Here is a 12,679-nt window from a genome sequence, read left to right as displayed (position 1 = left end):
ATTATTCGTATTGTTTTTGTCCGTCCAATTAGCCAGTACATCTGCTCTTAGTTGTTTTGTCTCAGAGAATACTGGATTTGTGTGGAATATTGGTTCCAATTAGCCTCATGAAATTTGATAACATTCGCCAAACAAAAACTCAATGAAATAAATACAAGACAAGGATAATAATGGCTAAGTTTGCGATGAAAACGATGATAGTAAGATAAATTGAAAATTAGATAGGAATTTAGGATTCATGTTAACCTATCAGTGCCGGCTAGAATGTCTTCGTTTCAGTAATCAGTGTTCTCGTCAAGTTTCTGTTTATAGTTATCGAAAAACAATTTGGTTTTCAATTTCTTTAATTGATCAACGTCTGCTTATATGCTAAATTCGTTTTGCGGTAGTTCATCTGTGTTCGGGACTGAATCAATCGAGTCCTCAAGTGGGTCAGATATTTTAAATTTTATCCGTGGGGCCAGAAAGAACTCACAACTTCGTAAATTAGCCCTCATTTTTGGCCGCTAAACTGAGTATGTATGTCTACGCTTAAATCTGATTAAAAAGATATTAATATTAAACAGATGTTACAAGGAATTCCAATTGCAGTTTAATAGTGCAAATTTAGCGGAATTTGTCGTACAAAATGAGAAAATGTAGGGTTTGTTGATCGGCGACGCCAATTAGATTGAATTGCAAGCGAGTGTTTATCTATTAATTCGCGGAGCGAATCAATGCTAAATTTTGTCGAGCGGAATTTATTTATTTGAGTTACAAAATAAATCCTGATTTGGCGGAGCGAAATCTCACTTCTATTCTGTACTAACGAAATACAGTTTACTTTTGAATCGTATAGATTAGACTTTGGCGGAACGATTTCGAGAAAAGAATTTAGTTAACTGATTTGAATTATGAATTTCAGAAGAATGAAATTGAAAGAATTAAAATGGTTGAACAATAACTTATTCATATCATCAGACAATTTAAAGCGGCAAATCTTTACAAGATTTATGAACAGACATTCAATCATGCAACAAATTGTAAACAAATTTTAACGACGTGAAATCTTGGGATTTGATCTTCAGAAATCTAACTTTACAAATTGAACAAATTTTAAAGAGCGAAAATGAACTAGATAAATGATAATGGATTATCTTAATTTAGCAACTCAAACTAAAACTTTTAAGATGAAGGTACTATTATACCACATTTCCCCCTTTGGAGAAGTAAATAATGAGAATTATTTAGCAGAAAATTAGTAAAATATGTACTTGTTAATTAATTAATATCGTAAAGTTTCAGAGTTTAAATGAAGTTTTTGAGTAATGTTTATTTTGAAATATTTTCAATTCAGTCACTCTCGCTCTCATAATAACGTTCTGCCTCACCAACTGTCATCGACACCTCAGGTCCTTCGTAGTTTGGTGAAACGTAGTATTGAACTGGGAAAGCGGGAGTTGGTGAGCATTGCGGCACTGTAAAATTCGATTCTACATGTTGGGTTTGTGAGGCGGCCGTTTGAATCTGTGAGATTAGCGTTTTGTTTTCTATTTGTTGTTGTTTCAATTTCTGCCGTCTTTTTTTGTTTTCCTGTTACACTCGAACTGGATGTCGTTGGGGGGCATGTTTGTGACGAAGCTGCCGATTCGTCTGTTTCAGTGACCGAAGTTGATGCTCGTGTTCGTTTGGCGGGCATAAGATTTGCGGAGGCTTTACTAGCGGCGTTTCTTTTGGGTCGACTTGGCGGTTCTGCTATTACAATACTAGATGTGGGGAGGTCTATTGGCGCTGCGGGTTGAGTATCTTGATCTGGTTGTTGATTTGGCGGCGCGATTGGTACATGACGCTTTGGTTTGATCGGCATCTTTACTCGTAGTGCCCGTGTTACATTTGAGTGTATGGATGACACAGTGCTGATATCATCAGCGATTCGACGGTGTTTCATTTTCTTTCCTCCCTCGATTTTTCTTCTCAACTCTTTAGCATGATTATTAATAAGCTCCTCCGTAGTTTTTCCTGTTGGGATCGTTGGTCTCCTATTGGCATAAGCTTGAAGCTCAGTCCCCCTCTCTGCCTTTGTCCCAAATTTAGCCAAATTGGAGTTCCGGATTGTGACTTCACGTTTGCCAGGCTCTTTTATGACAGACGTGTGTTCGTCTGTTTTGATTACAGAGGAACCGGGGGCCAATACTTCATAGAGTCCATCTAGACTCTTTTTGGACCTTTTAGTCCTTGGTCGTTTCTTTGCCAGTTTTAATTCTAATGAAGTCTCTGTCCTCGGTAGTGGTTGACATACTTCCGGATGTAAGATGAAGCGGGACTCTTTGTTAGTGTCTTCTTGTTGACGTTTTTCCGCATCTTTACATAAGTGAAATTTGTTGTCCTCCACTTCTGTGTCACTCCTTTCTTCGTTCGTCCAATTCTCATCTTTAATCAGTTGATCCCATCTAACTGTCTCCAGATCTAAATATTTATTTAGAATGTTATTGTATGTTAAACTTTTAGGGTCTGGCTTTGTTGTTATGTTACTTAAAGGCGTATTTGCTTTTCGACCAAAATGTGCTTCAAATGGTGACATGTTTATCGTCTTTTGACGACAGATTCGCAGTTGATATATTATTGAATTTATTGAAGCCTTTATATTAAATTGATTTCGTGCCGCCGTTTTAATACATGCTAGACGATTCTTGATTGTTTGAATTAGCCTCTCCACTAAGCCGATAGCTCTGTGATCGTGTATTGGTGCTTCAATTAGCTCTATATTATTTTGATTACAGAATGCTTTAATTCGCTGCCCCGTTTGACATCTAGCTTGATCTAGTCTAATTGCACGGGGTATACCGTGTAATAAAACATATTCTTGAAGGAATTTCAAAATATTATCGGCATTCGCGTTTTCAAATACCTCAGCTGATGGAAATTTCGAAAATCGGTCAATACATGCAAGAAAGTAGACTTCTTGATTTTTCTCATTATATATGGGTCCGCCAAAATCAATTTGAATTTCTTCATTGGGAACTTTACATAGTTTTAATGGTGCCCATTTTTTAATTGGTATTATAGATTTTAAATTTTTACCGATTTTTACACACGGGTTGCACTTCGCCGTCTTTGTGGCCAAATCACGATGCATATATGGCCACCACGCGTGCGATGCCATGTCTGTCATGCCCCATGTGCCCGGATGCGTGGCGTGGATTGCGTCCACATATGCGTCCTTTATTGTGTGTGGGAGTGCTATTCTATCGTCAATACATACACACCCACTCTTCACATGAAGATCTTTCCAGTAACTGTGTATATACGGCGAGATCTGCTTACAACGGTCCTCGTTTCCTGTGAGGATACAGTCACGAATTTCTTTAAGTATTGCGTCTTTTGTCGTTAGACTCGGCATTAGAGAGCTGGAAAATATTTTCGATAACGCAAAATTAAACGAGTCTAGATATAATTCGTCGCCTGAAGTGGAAGTGCCTGTTGTGTCTGTTGTCGGTGTTGTTGGGGTACTGGGTGCGGCTGGGACATTTGGAGCGGTTGATGCAATTGAGGGCCCTGCATCCGCGAAGCGAACTCTTGATGGTGTGGATTGCTTAACAGACATGAGTGTTTCGTCGTCGGAATTCGGCTGGGACATCATGTAAACTTGTCTAAATTTTTGGGCTATTCGCTTGAAATTGTTTAAATTACTATGCGACCGAGTAGCTGAGCGATTGTAGGCAGAAAGCGAGTTTGGAATGTTGGCTATTTCAATTTTGGGTTTGGTATTTGTATTAATTGGGCTTAATTCGCTAATTGAATTGTCAGTTAGCGTAATATTAGAATGTTCTGGATTTCGCGGTGCCAATTCACTTCCAATTTTGTTAATGGAATTTAGATTATGCTCGTCGCATTTTGTGGGTGGATTTCGCGCTGCGAAATCAACGTAATTTTCAGCATTTAATAGAAAGCGTTTCGCGCCGCGCTTAATTACATCCAATTTTGCTACTATGAATTGTTCATCGTATGTAGATACATTGGCAGCTTGTTGATGTGGGTCGCGAGAAATGTAATCCACTAAGCCCATTTTTGAGCCAGGAAGATGGTCAATTGAAAAATCAAATGGCAATAATCGGTCCACCCAACGTGTTAATCTGCTATTGTATGACTTATTAGATCTATTTTCTCGCATAATAGATAAGAGGGCTCTATGATCAGTGATGACGGTGAATGGTTTTCCGTAGAGATAGTATTTAAAATGTTCGATAGACCACACCACCCCTAGGAGTTCGAGTTCGTTAACACTGTATCTATCTTCTACTGAATTAAGAAATCGCGATGCGAATGCTACAGTGTGCCAACCATTAGGCGTTCGTTGCTCCAATGCGCATCCTAATCCTTTACGTGAAGCATCGCATTTAATGCGTGTTTCTAACTCTGGATTGAAATGTTTATTTTCCGTTGTTTCCGCAATTTTCTCTTTAATTAAGCAAAAGTGTTTTTCATGCTCGTCCGTCCAAATGAACTTAGTGTTTTTCTTTAACAAAGGTCTAAGAGGGTAACAAAGTTGAGACAGGTTCGGAATGAATTTTCCTAAGTGATGAACTGATCCCATAAATGATCTAAGTTTTTTGATGTTAGTTGGTGCTGCTAATTTTTCAATTGCGTCTGTTTTGCTCGAGAGAGGTTTTACACCTGACTGTGTAATGTTGTGACCGAGCCATTCAATTTTGTCTTTAGCAAAATGACATTTTGCCAAATTAATTCGCAGATTTTCTTGGTCAAGTCTTATTAAGCATTTTCGTACCAAATCCAAGTGTTTTTCGATTCTTCCTCTGCTTACTATTAATATGTCGTCCAAAAAACAGAATGTATTTTCCAAACCCGCAAGAGTACAGTCAATAGCTTTTTGAAATTCTGCTGGCATATCTGTTAAACCATAGAATCCCGTTTTAAATCGATATGTTCCTGTCATATCTCCACTAACAATATTAAAGTTACAATGGCGGGCCGTATCGTTATGTAAATTGAGTTGGCTGTACGCGTACTGCAGATCAAGCGTTGTAAAATATGCGGTCTCTTGCGGCGCCGATGACAGAGTTTGCGAAATAGTTTGAATTAGTGAGTCAATGTTCGGCATTTGGTACTTGTTTTTGTGAATCGCTTTGTTGAGAATTTTTGAATCCAGTGCTATTTTTATTGACTGATCCTTTTTCACAGTGATGACTATTGGGGATATGAAAAATTGATCTGAGCAATTGTTTAGTTTTTCTATGTGTCCTTCATTAAGCAGTTTTTCTAACTCAATTTTTACTTTTGGTTGGAGGTGTATTGGTACTTTTCTACCTTTTTGATGTACAACTCGATAGTTTCTGTGAAATTTGGAGTTTACTGTATGATTTTTTGATTTGCCAATTCGTGATATTAGTTCAGGAAACTCTTTTGCTAGTGATTTCTTTATTACACACGTTTGATCCACGTTGTTAACTTCGATTTTTGGACAAGGTTTTTGAGTGATTGTAATACCTAATTGGTCAAAAAGGTCTCTTCCTAATATTGGTCTAAATCCGTCAGGTACTACTGTAATTCTTGCTTTCGAGATATACCAGTCGTTACATTTTACAGGAGTTTTCAATGTTCCAAGTGGTTGAACTATATCATTCGAAAAAGACTTCAATTCTTGCGGCTTTTTCTCTGACCATTGGGATTGGATACAGTTGAACATTATTTCTCTTGCTAATGACATGTTTATTATGGTACAGCCACTACCGGAATCAAGTAGTAAGTCACAATTTGTGTTACCAATAATAATTGATAAATTTTGCAAAGTTGTATTCGGTGAATCGACGTTTTCGATAGTGGCGACATAGTTATCGTCAGAGGAATCGTAGTCTGAGTGGGTTTCCGCATTATAGTTTATGTAGTTAACATTTTGGTTTTCTTGACTTGAGTTTTGATTCGAAGTGTCTACATTTTCTACTGTATTAATAAGATTATTTTGTTGATTAGTTCTCGAGTTATTAAGTCGTCGACGACATACTTTTGCAAAATGATTTTGCAAACCACAATAATTACATTTCTTACCCATGGTGGGGCAAACCTGACGATGTGTAGGTGTCCAACTTTGACCACAGCCACGGCATTGTCCAATGGAGGTGCGATTCGTTGTTATCCTCGTCGATTGATTACCACGCACACCCGCGCCGCGAAGTCGACTATTCTGTTGTATCACGTTTACTGCGTTGCCGTTTCCTCCATTGTTGGATGAAATCCGTTGTTGATTTTGGTTGCCCATTTCCATGTTCACTGCAATACTGAGAGCCCTTTCTGGTTCTACCGTATCTCGAAGTAGCTCTCGTTGGATGTCGTCGTCTAACATGTTTGTAATGAAGATATCCCTTATTATGGCCTCCTCACGGTTTTCAAAATCGCAGTTTTCTGCAAGCTCCTTAAGAACACTGTAAAATTGCTCAACTGACTCGCCCTTCTTTTGTTTTCTGGAAAAGAAGACATATCTATCGAATGTAATGTTTCTGGGGCGAATGAAGGCGATCTCCATCATTTCCCACAGTTTGAGGGTTGACAAATCATAGATATTGTCATGTGGGAATTTTTGTGTTAGCAGACGTCGTCCTTCCGTGCCTATACTCAAGTATAACAGAGAGACGCATTTTTCGTCGCACAAGTTCCATGGTCGTTCTCCACAAAGTATTCCTGCCTCAATTATTTTCTGACATTTGAGCTCCCACTGCAATTTCAATTGATTATTTCGAATTCGTCTGTCTCTTTCTGTTTCCTCTGTCGCATCTTCGATTGATGCCTCATATTTCGGTTCTGCCGGCAAACGAACTTCTGTCGGTTTAGGTTGCAACAATGTATCAATTGTGATGTTTTCCCGAGCGAGAATCGCTAATTTCACTTGTATTCTCCATTTCTCCCATCTGATCGGTGGGTCTGAAGTCGGCCGTTCCCAAAATGGCTCTATCGATAGAGGTGTTTTTCGGGATTCGCGAGCTGGCTGCGCCATGTCGTACAAAATGAGAAACTGTAGGGTTTGTTGATCGGCGACGCCAATTAGATTGAATTGCAAGCGAGTGTTTAGCTATAAATTCGCGGAGCGAATCAATGCTAAATTTTGTCGAGTGGAATTTATTTATTTGAGTTACAAAATAAATCCTGATTTGGCGGAGCGAAATCTCACTTCTATTTTGTACTAGTGTTTCGCTTAACGAAATACAGTTTACTTTTGAATCGTATAGATTAGACTTTGGCGGAACGATTTCGAGAAAAGAATTTAGTTAACTGATTTGAATTATGAATTTCAGAAGAATGAAATTGAAAGAATTAAAATGGTTGAACAATAACTTATTCATATCATCAGACAATTTAAAGCGGCAAATCTTTACAAGATTTATGAACAGACATTCAATCATGCAACAAATTGTAAACAAATTTTAACGACGTGAAATCTTGGGATTTGATCTTCAGAAATCTAACTTTACAAATTGAACAAATTTTAAAGAGCGAAAATGAACTAGATAAATGATAATGGATTATCTTAATTTAGCAACTCAAACTAAAACTTTTAAGATGAAGGTACTATTATACCACAGAATGATTTGACAAATGATGGAAATCTTTAATTCAGTATTTGAAGTAATCAAGTACATATTTAAATTTTGATTAAAAAGATCCAAAAAGCTTGACAAAACATGAAAATAAAAAAATTTTTTGTCGGTTTTTGAAAAGTGCTTTTCAACGAGCAAATTCAAACTTCAACATCTTTTTGGACTATTTAATGATGTCAAAAGCAATGCAATTGCAAAGTATCTCAAACTCAGTTGAGAAAACCATACATTATTGCTCTCTAGAAAAATTTTATTGGATGCAATTTTTCCGAACAAAAATGTTTGTTAAGATCAGAGAAAAACAGATATTGGAATTAGTTTGAAATCAACGACAGGGACGTTCAATATATGAAATCTCAGAAAAGTGTAAAAATGCAGCGAAGCTTTGTTTTTGAGCTAATTGATTTTCGTGGCAATGCCTCAAAGCTGCTAGTAACTGACCGACAAAGTTGGTGTTCTTAATCACCGCCATCTAAAAATTTTTTAAAAAAATGTAAATGTATGCTAATAAATACCACCAAAATTAATTTATCAACTCATGGCACAGTAAAAAGAGCTATTTCCGAAAATCTGCAGTCGAGTAACCAAGAAGCCACCTAAAAACGAACTTGGTAGATCCGTCTGGATTTAGTTAAATCTTTGCTGATGGAAACAGTTTTTCATAGAAATAAAAAGCAGTTTGAAAATAACTATCTGTTTTCTGAAATACTAGAGCAAATGTTGGATTAATGGTAAGAGAGTACACTTGAAATGGTTTCCACTTTCTTTATAACTCGAAATTGTTAATCAACTTTCAGGTGAACTTTAAAAGTTGAAAATTCATTTCTTGGTTACTCAAGTTGACTTTAAAATAACAAATAGTTAAAGTTTTCTATCAAGTGAGATTAATTTGCAAAAAAGTGTTCCGCAGCAAAGGTGATTGAACATTCGAGGAAATTTTGAAGCACGATTTCAATTCTTCCGATACTGAAAATCATAATAGGTAATCTGTAACGGATAAGCTTATGAGACTGTTATAGAAATGTTTAGGACTTTATGTAACAGCGCATTTTGCGCAATATTTTTCTTTGAAAAGTAGATTTCATACTATTACCCAATTGAGAAAATCAACAGGATGCTCTCAAACTTTAATAGACATAACTTCTAGGAGTGTTTTTCCTAATTTTACAGAAAATTGAATGATTTCTCTAATGTTTCTAATACTATCTAGGGTTATCATCCTAATATTATCATGTTATATGTCTTGATTTTGGTTAATTTGTGCGACAAAGAAAGTTTACAAAAAAAATTTAAAATAAAAGTATCAGTGAAAACACTCTACAATGCTGATAGTGCTTACCCGCACCCAAAATCATTCTTTTTACAACATTATAATTAATTAAAATGACATAGAACTCGCAATTATAATAAATTATGTTTGCCATTTGGGAACATAAAATCGATTATCATTGAATATAATTATATGAAAAATGGTATCCCCAATCAATTATAATTCCCCAAAGCAAAATTAATTAAAAGAATTTTTAATAGTTTTAGGTGTTATTGCTTCTTCAAAATAAGCAACACAACTTCTTTCTTCTCCAACGTTTTTGTTTCCGCTCCTTTCTTTCTCTTTTTCCGCATCTCTCTTTGGAAAGTTCGTGATCATCATTCCAAAGTCCAAACTGAAAACGAAAAGTCAAAGATCATTTTTCCCTTAACCATATTAATAAATAGTTTAATAAACGACAGAGAAATAGCATCTTTTTTTGTATAATTATTATGAAACAATAAACTATACCTGGAAAAACTAGTTGTTCTCCATTGTTGCAACTCTTTCTTTCGTGTCCATGTCAAGGTCTTCCCGGGTTTAGTTTTGCAACCCTAGACCGCTATGGTGAGACCATTTGGTTCGCAAACCGGGGGGGAGTGGTGGTACGACCCAAGTTACACGGTCTGGGAAACGCGTGCTTGAGTAGCTTGATGGTCTGGACTATGGTCGTACTACGGTCTGATCATAGAGCAAATTCTGCCCAAAGGTCTGGAATATGGTCGCACTACGGTTCGATAAGAGCAATAAGATTATAGGTCGCACGAATGACTGGACAATGGACCCAATACGTTCTGATCAGAGGTCAAAGTTGGACTGAAGCCTGATCATAGGTTGCATCAAAGTCTGGACAATGGTTGCACTACGGTCCGATCAGAGACCAAAGTCTGGACATAAGTTGGCCCAAAATCTGATAACAGATTATTAACTGACCATATTTATTTGACTGCAGTTGTTTTACCACTGGCTTTGATGACCCAAAAAATCAATGCTTCAAATTTTCTTTTATAATTTTATCAATAATATTTGCCCTAACCTTAACAAGATATACTATCTTTTCGAACTTAAGTTGAGTAGGATAGAGTTGAATTAAATAATTTAAACAAACTCTAACCACTATATTATATGTATGCTTAACTGATTGAGCAGCGAAATTTGGAGATTACGTGAACTGAGTGGGTTCCACTATCCATATGTATTTAATTGCAAAAGTGCAAGGTTGTTTCCAAAAAGAGTAAGTTTTGGTGCCAAAAATCCTTATATGGTTATTTTTATCACTAGAATTACAACGGATGGTTTTTTGTTTAACACGGGGAAGTTTTCGGCACAGAACGGCACGTTCGACTTTTTACTACTTCAATAAGAGCAGCAAAAACAATAAGGATTTGAAATTCTCAAATGACTTCAAATTTACCTTTTCTATGGCACACAATATGGTAAGAAAAATGCATGGTTTCTGCTTTTAAAGCATGATTCGTGTTTCATAAGCTTGATTTCCGCTAAGGAGTGAAAAAAGGTGTGAAATTTAGAAATTTGAGAGAAATTTCATTCTCACTTTAAACAGAAAAGATGGTTAAACCGCTTTGTTCTTTCACGGTTTTCCAAGTTGTTACGCTACGAGATGTCGGATTTTTATGGTCTAAAATACAAAAGCAACTCAACTTGAAATCAAGATCCGTAACGCTTTCTCTTGCTACGATACAACTTCAAGAGGTTCAGTTGAACAAATTCTCAAAATTTTGGCATTTTTTCAAGAAATGCTGCAACAAAGTCAGTTTGATGAAAAAAAGCAAATGTTTTTGTTCCAAATTGTGTATCAATATGCTGAAGAAGCCTTTCTCGTTCTGGAAGAATGTTGTTTTTTAACTGATGAAACAAGAGTGCGCATGTAAAGCGACGGAATTGTTAGAGTTTTTCGAAGAAACGGAAAAAAGTTTCTTGAACATACTACAAAAACCTTGAGCTCGGACAAATGGTCAGCTCATATTTTGGGGTGAAATACCATCAGATAGACGAAAATAGTAAGAGGTACAGTTGAACGAATTCTCAAAAGTATGGAATTTTTTAAAACATGATTCGTGCTTCATTAACATGACTTCCGCTATGGCGTGAAAAAAGTGTAAAACTTTGAGGTTTTGAGAGCAATTTCACGTTCACTTTAAACAGAAAAGATGTTTAAACCGCTTTGTTCTTTCACCGTTTGCCAAGTTGTTACGCTACGAGATGTTGGATTTTTATGGTCTAAAATACAACAGCAACTCAACTTGAAATCAAGATCCGTAACGCTTTCTCTTGCTGCGATACAATTTCAAGAGGTACAGTTGAATGAATTCTCAAAATTATGGTTTTTTAAAGTATGATTAGCGCTTCATAAACATGATTGCAGCTACGGCGTGAAAAAAGGCGTGAAATTTAGAAATTTTGAGAAAAATTTCATGTTCACTTTAAACAGAAAAGATGGTTAAACCGCTTTGTTCCTTCACCGTTTGCCAAATTATTACGCTACGAGATGTAGGATTTTCTTGGCCTAAAATACAAAAGCAACTCAACTTGAAATCAAGATCCATAACGCTTTCTGTTGCTACGATTCTATTTCAAGAGGTACAGTTGAACAAATTCTCAAAATTATGGCATTTTTTCAAGAAATGCTGCAAGAAAGTCCGTTTGATGAAGAAAAGCAAATGTTTTTGTTCGAAATTGTGTATCAATATGCTGAAGAAGCCTTTCTCGTTCAGGAGGAATGTTGTTTTTTAACTGATGAAACAAGGGTGCGCATGTAAAGCGACGGAATTGTTAGAGTTTTTCGAAGAAACGGAAAAAATTTTCTTGAACATACTACAAAAACCTTGAGCTCGGACAAATGGTCAGCTGATATTTTGGAGTGAAATACCATCAGATGGACGAAAATAGCTTGTTAATTATCCAATTAAGCCGAACGGTGTCGGTTAGTTGGAAATTATGAAAAAATTCCTAGGAAAAATGCATTTCCTTGACTTTATTTGTCAACAAGATTATGCTCCTGTGCATGAATTGAAATTTATCGGCAATTTTTCGAAAGAAAACGAGTTGAAGGCACTTGAGTGGCCAGCATACATTCCAGATCTGAATCCTTTTGAAAATTTGTGTGCGATTTTGATGCAACGATTTCGAAAACAGAGTTTTTTGGGAAAATTTAGAAGAAAAAGTGACTGACATTTGGCATGAAATTGACGCAGACGTCGTGAGAAACCTGTATGAAAACCATCCAAACCGTCTACTATACTTTAAAAAGCTAAAAGTGTACTGACTCGTTATTAGAGAACAAATTTGAACTCAAATTTTTATGTTAATTGATGTTTGTATTGCTTTTTAAAAAATCTTCAGGTGGAAGTAGCTTTTTTGGTACCATAGTGTAAGAAGTGCTTTAAATTTTCAATGTCCCCTGTGTACAGGGGTTTAGTTGAAGCGTACGGGGAGGTATAATGAAAAGAGCAAATAACATAGGTTTGTCTTTAGTTGTTTAAAATTTAATAAAACTTATCTTGCTGGCTAGAAACTTGTAACCTGATCCACATGGTCAAATTTATGTCTCTTCTAATTTAAAGTTATAGTTTCAAGAACTGTTCAAATCTCACTCAAGATATCGCAAATCATAGATCATTAGTTAGGATAATCTCACTGAGCAACTCCCCCCCCCCCCCCCCCCCCTCACACACACACACACACACACACACACACACACCCCTTCGTCTCTCAATTGTGTTTTCGTTTTCCGTGTTTTTAAGCATGCGTGTATGAGAAAGTA

This window comes from Convolutriloba macropyga, chromosome 4, assembly GCF_964194025.1.
Source record: "Convolutriloba macropyga chromosome 4, txConMacr16.3, whole genome shotgun sequence".
Classification (NCBI taxonomy): Eukaryota; Metazoa; Xenacoelomorpha; order Acoela; family Convolutidae; genus Convolutriloba; species Convolutriloba macropyga.
Note: the sequence above shows the minus strand (reverse complement) of the source record.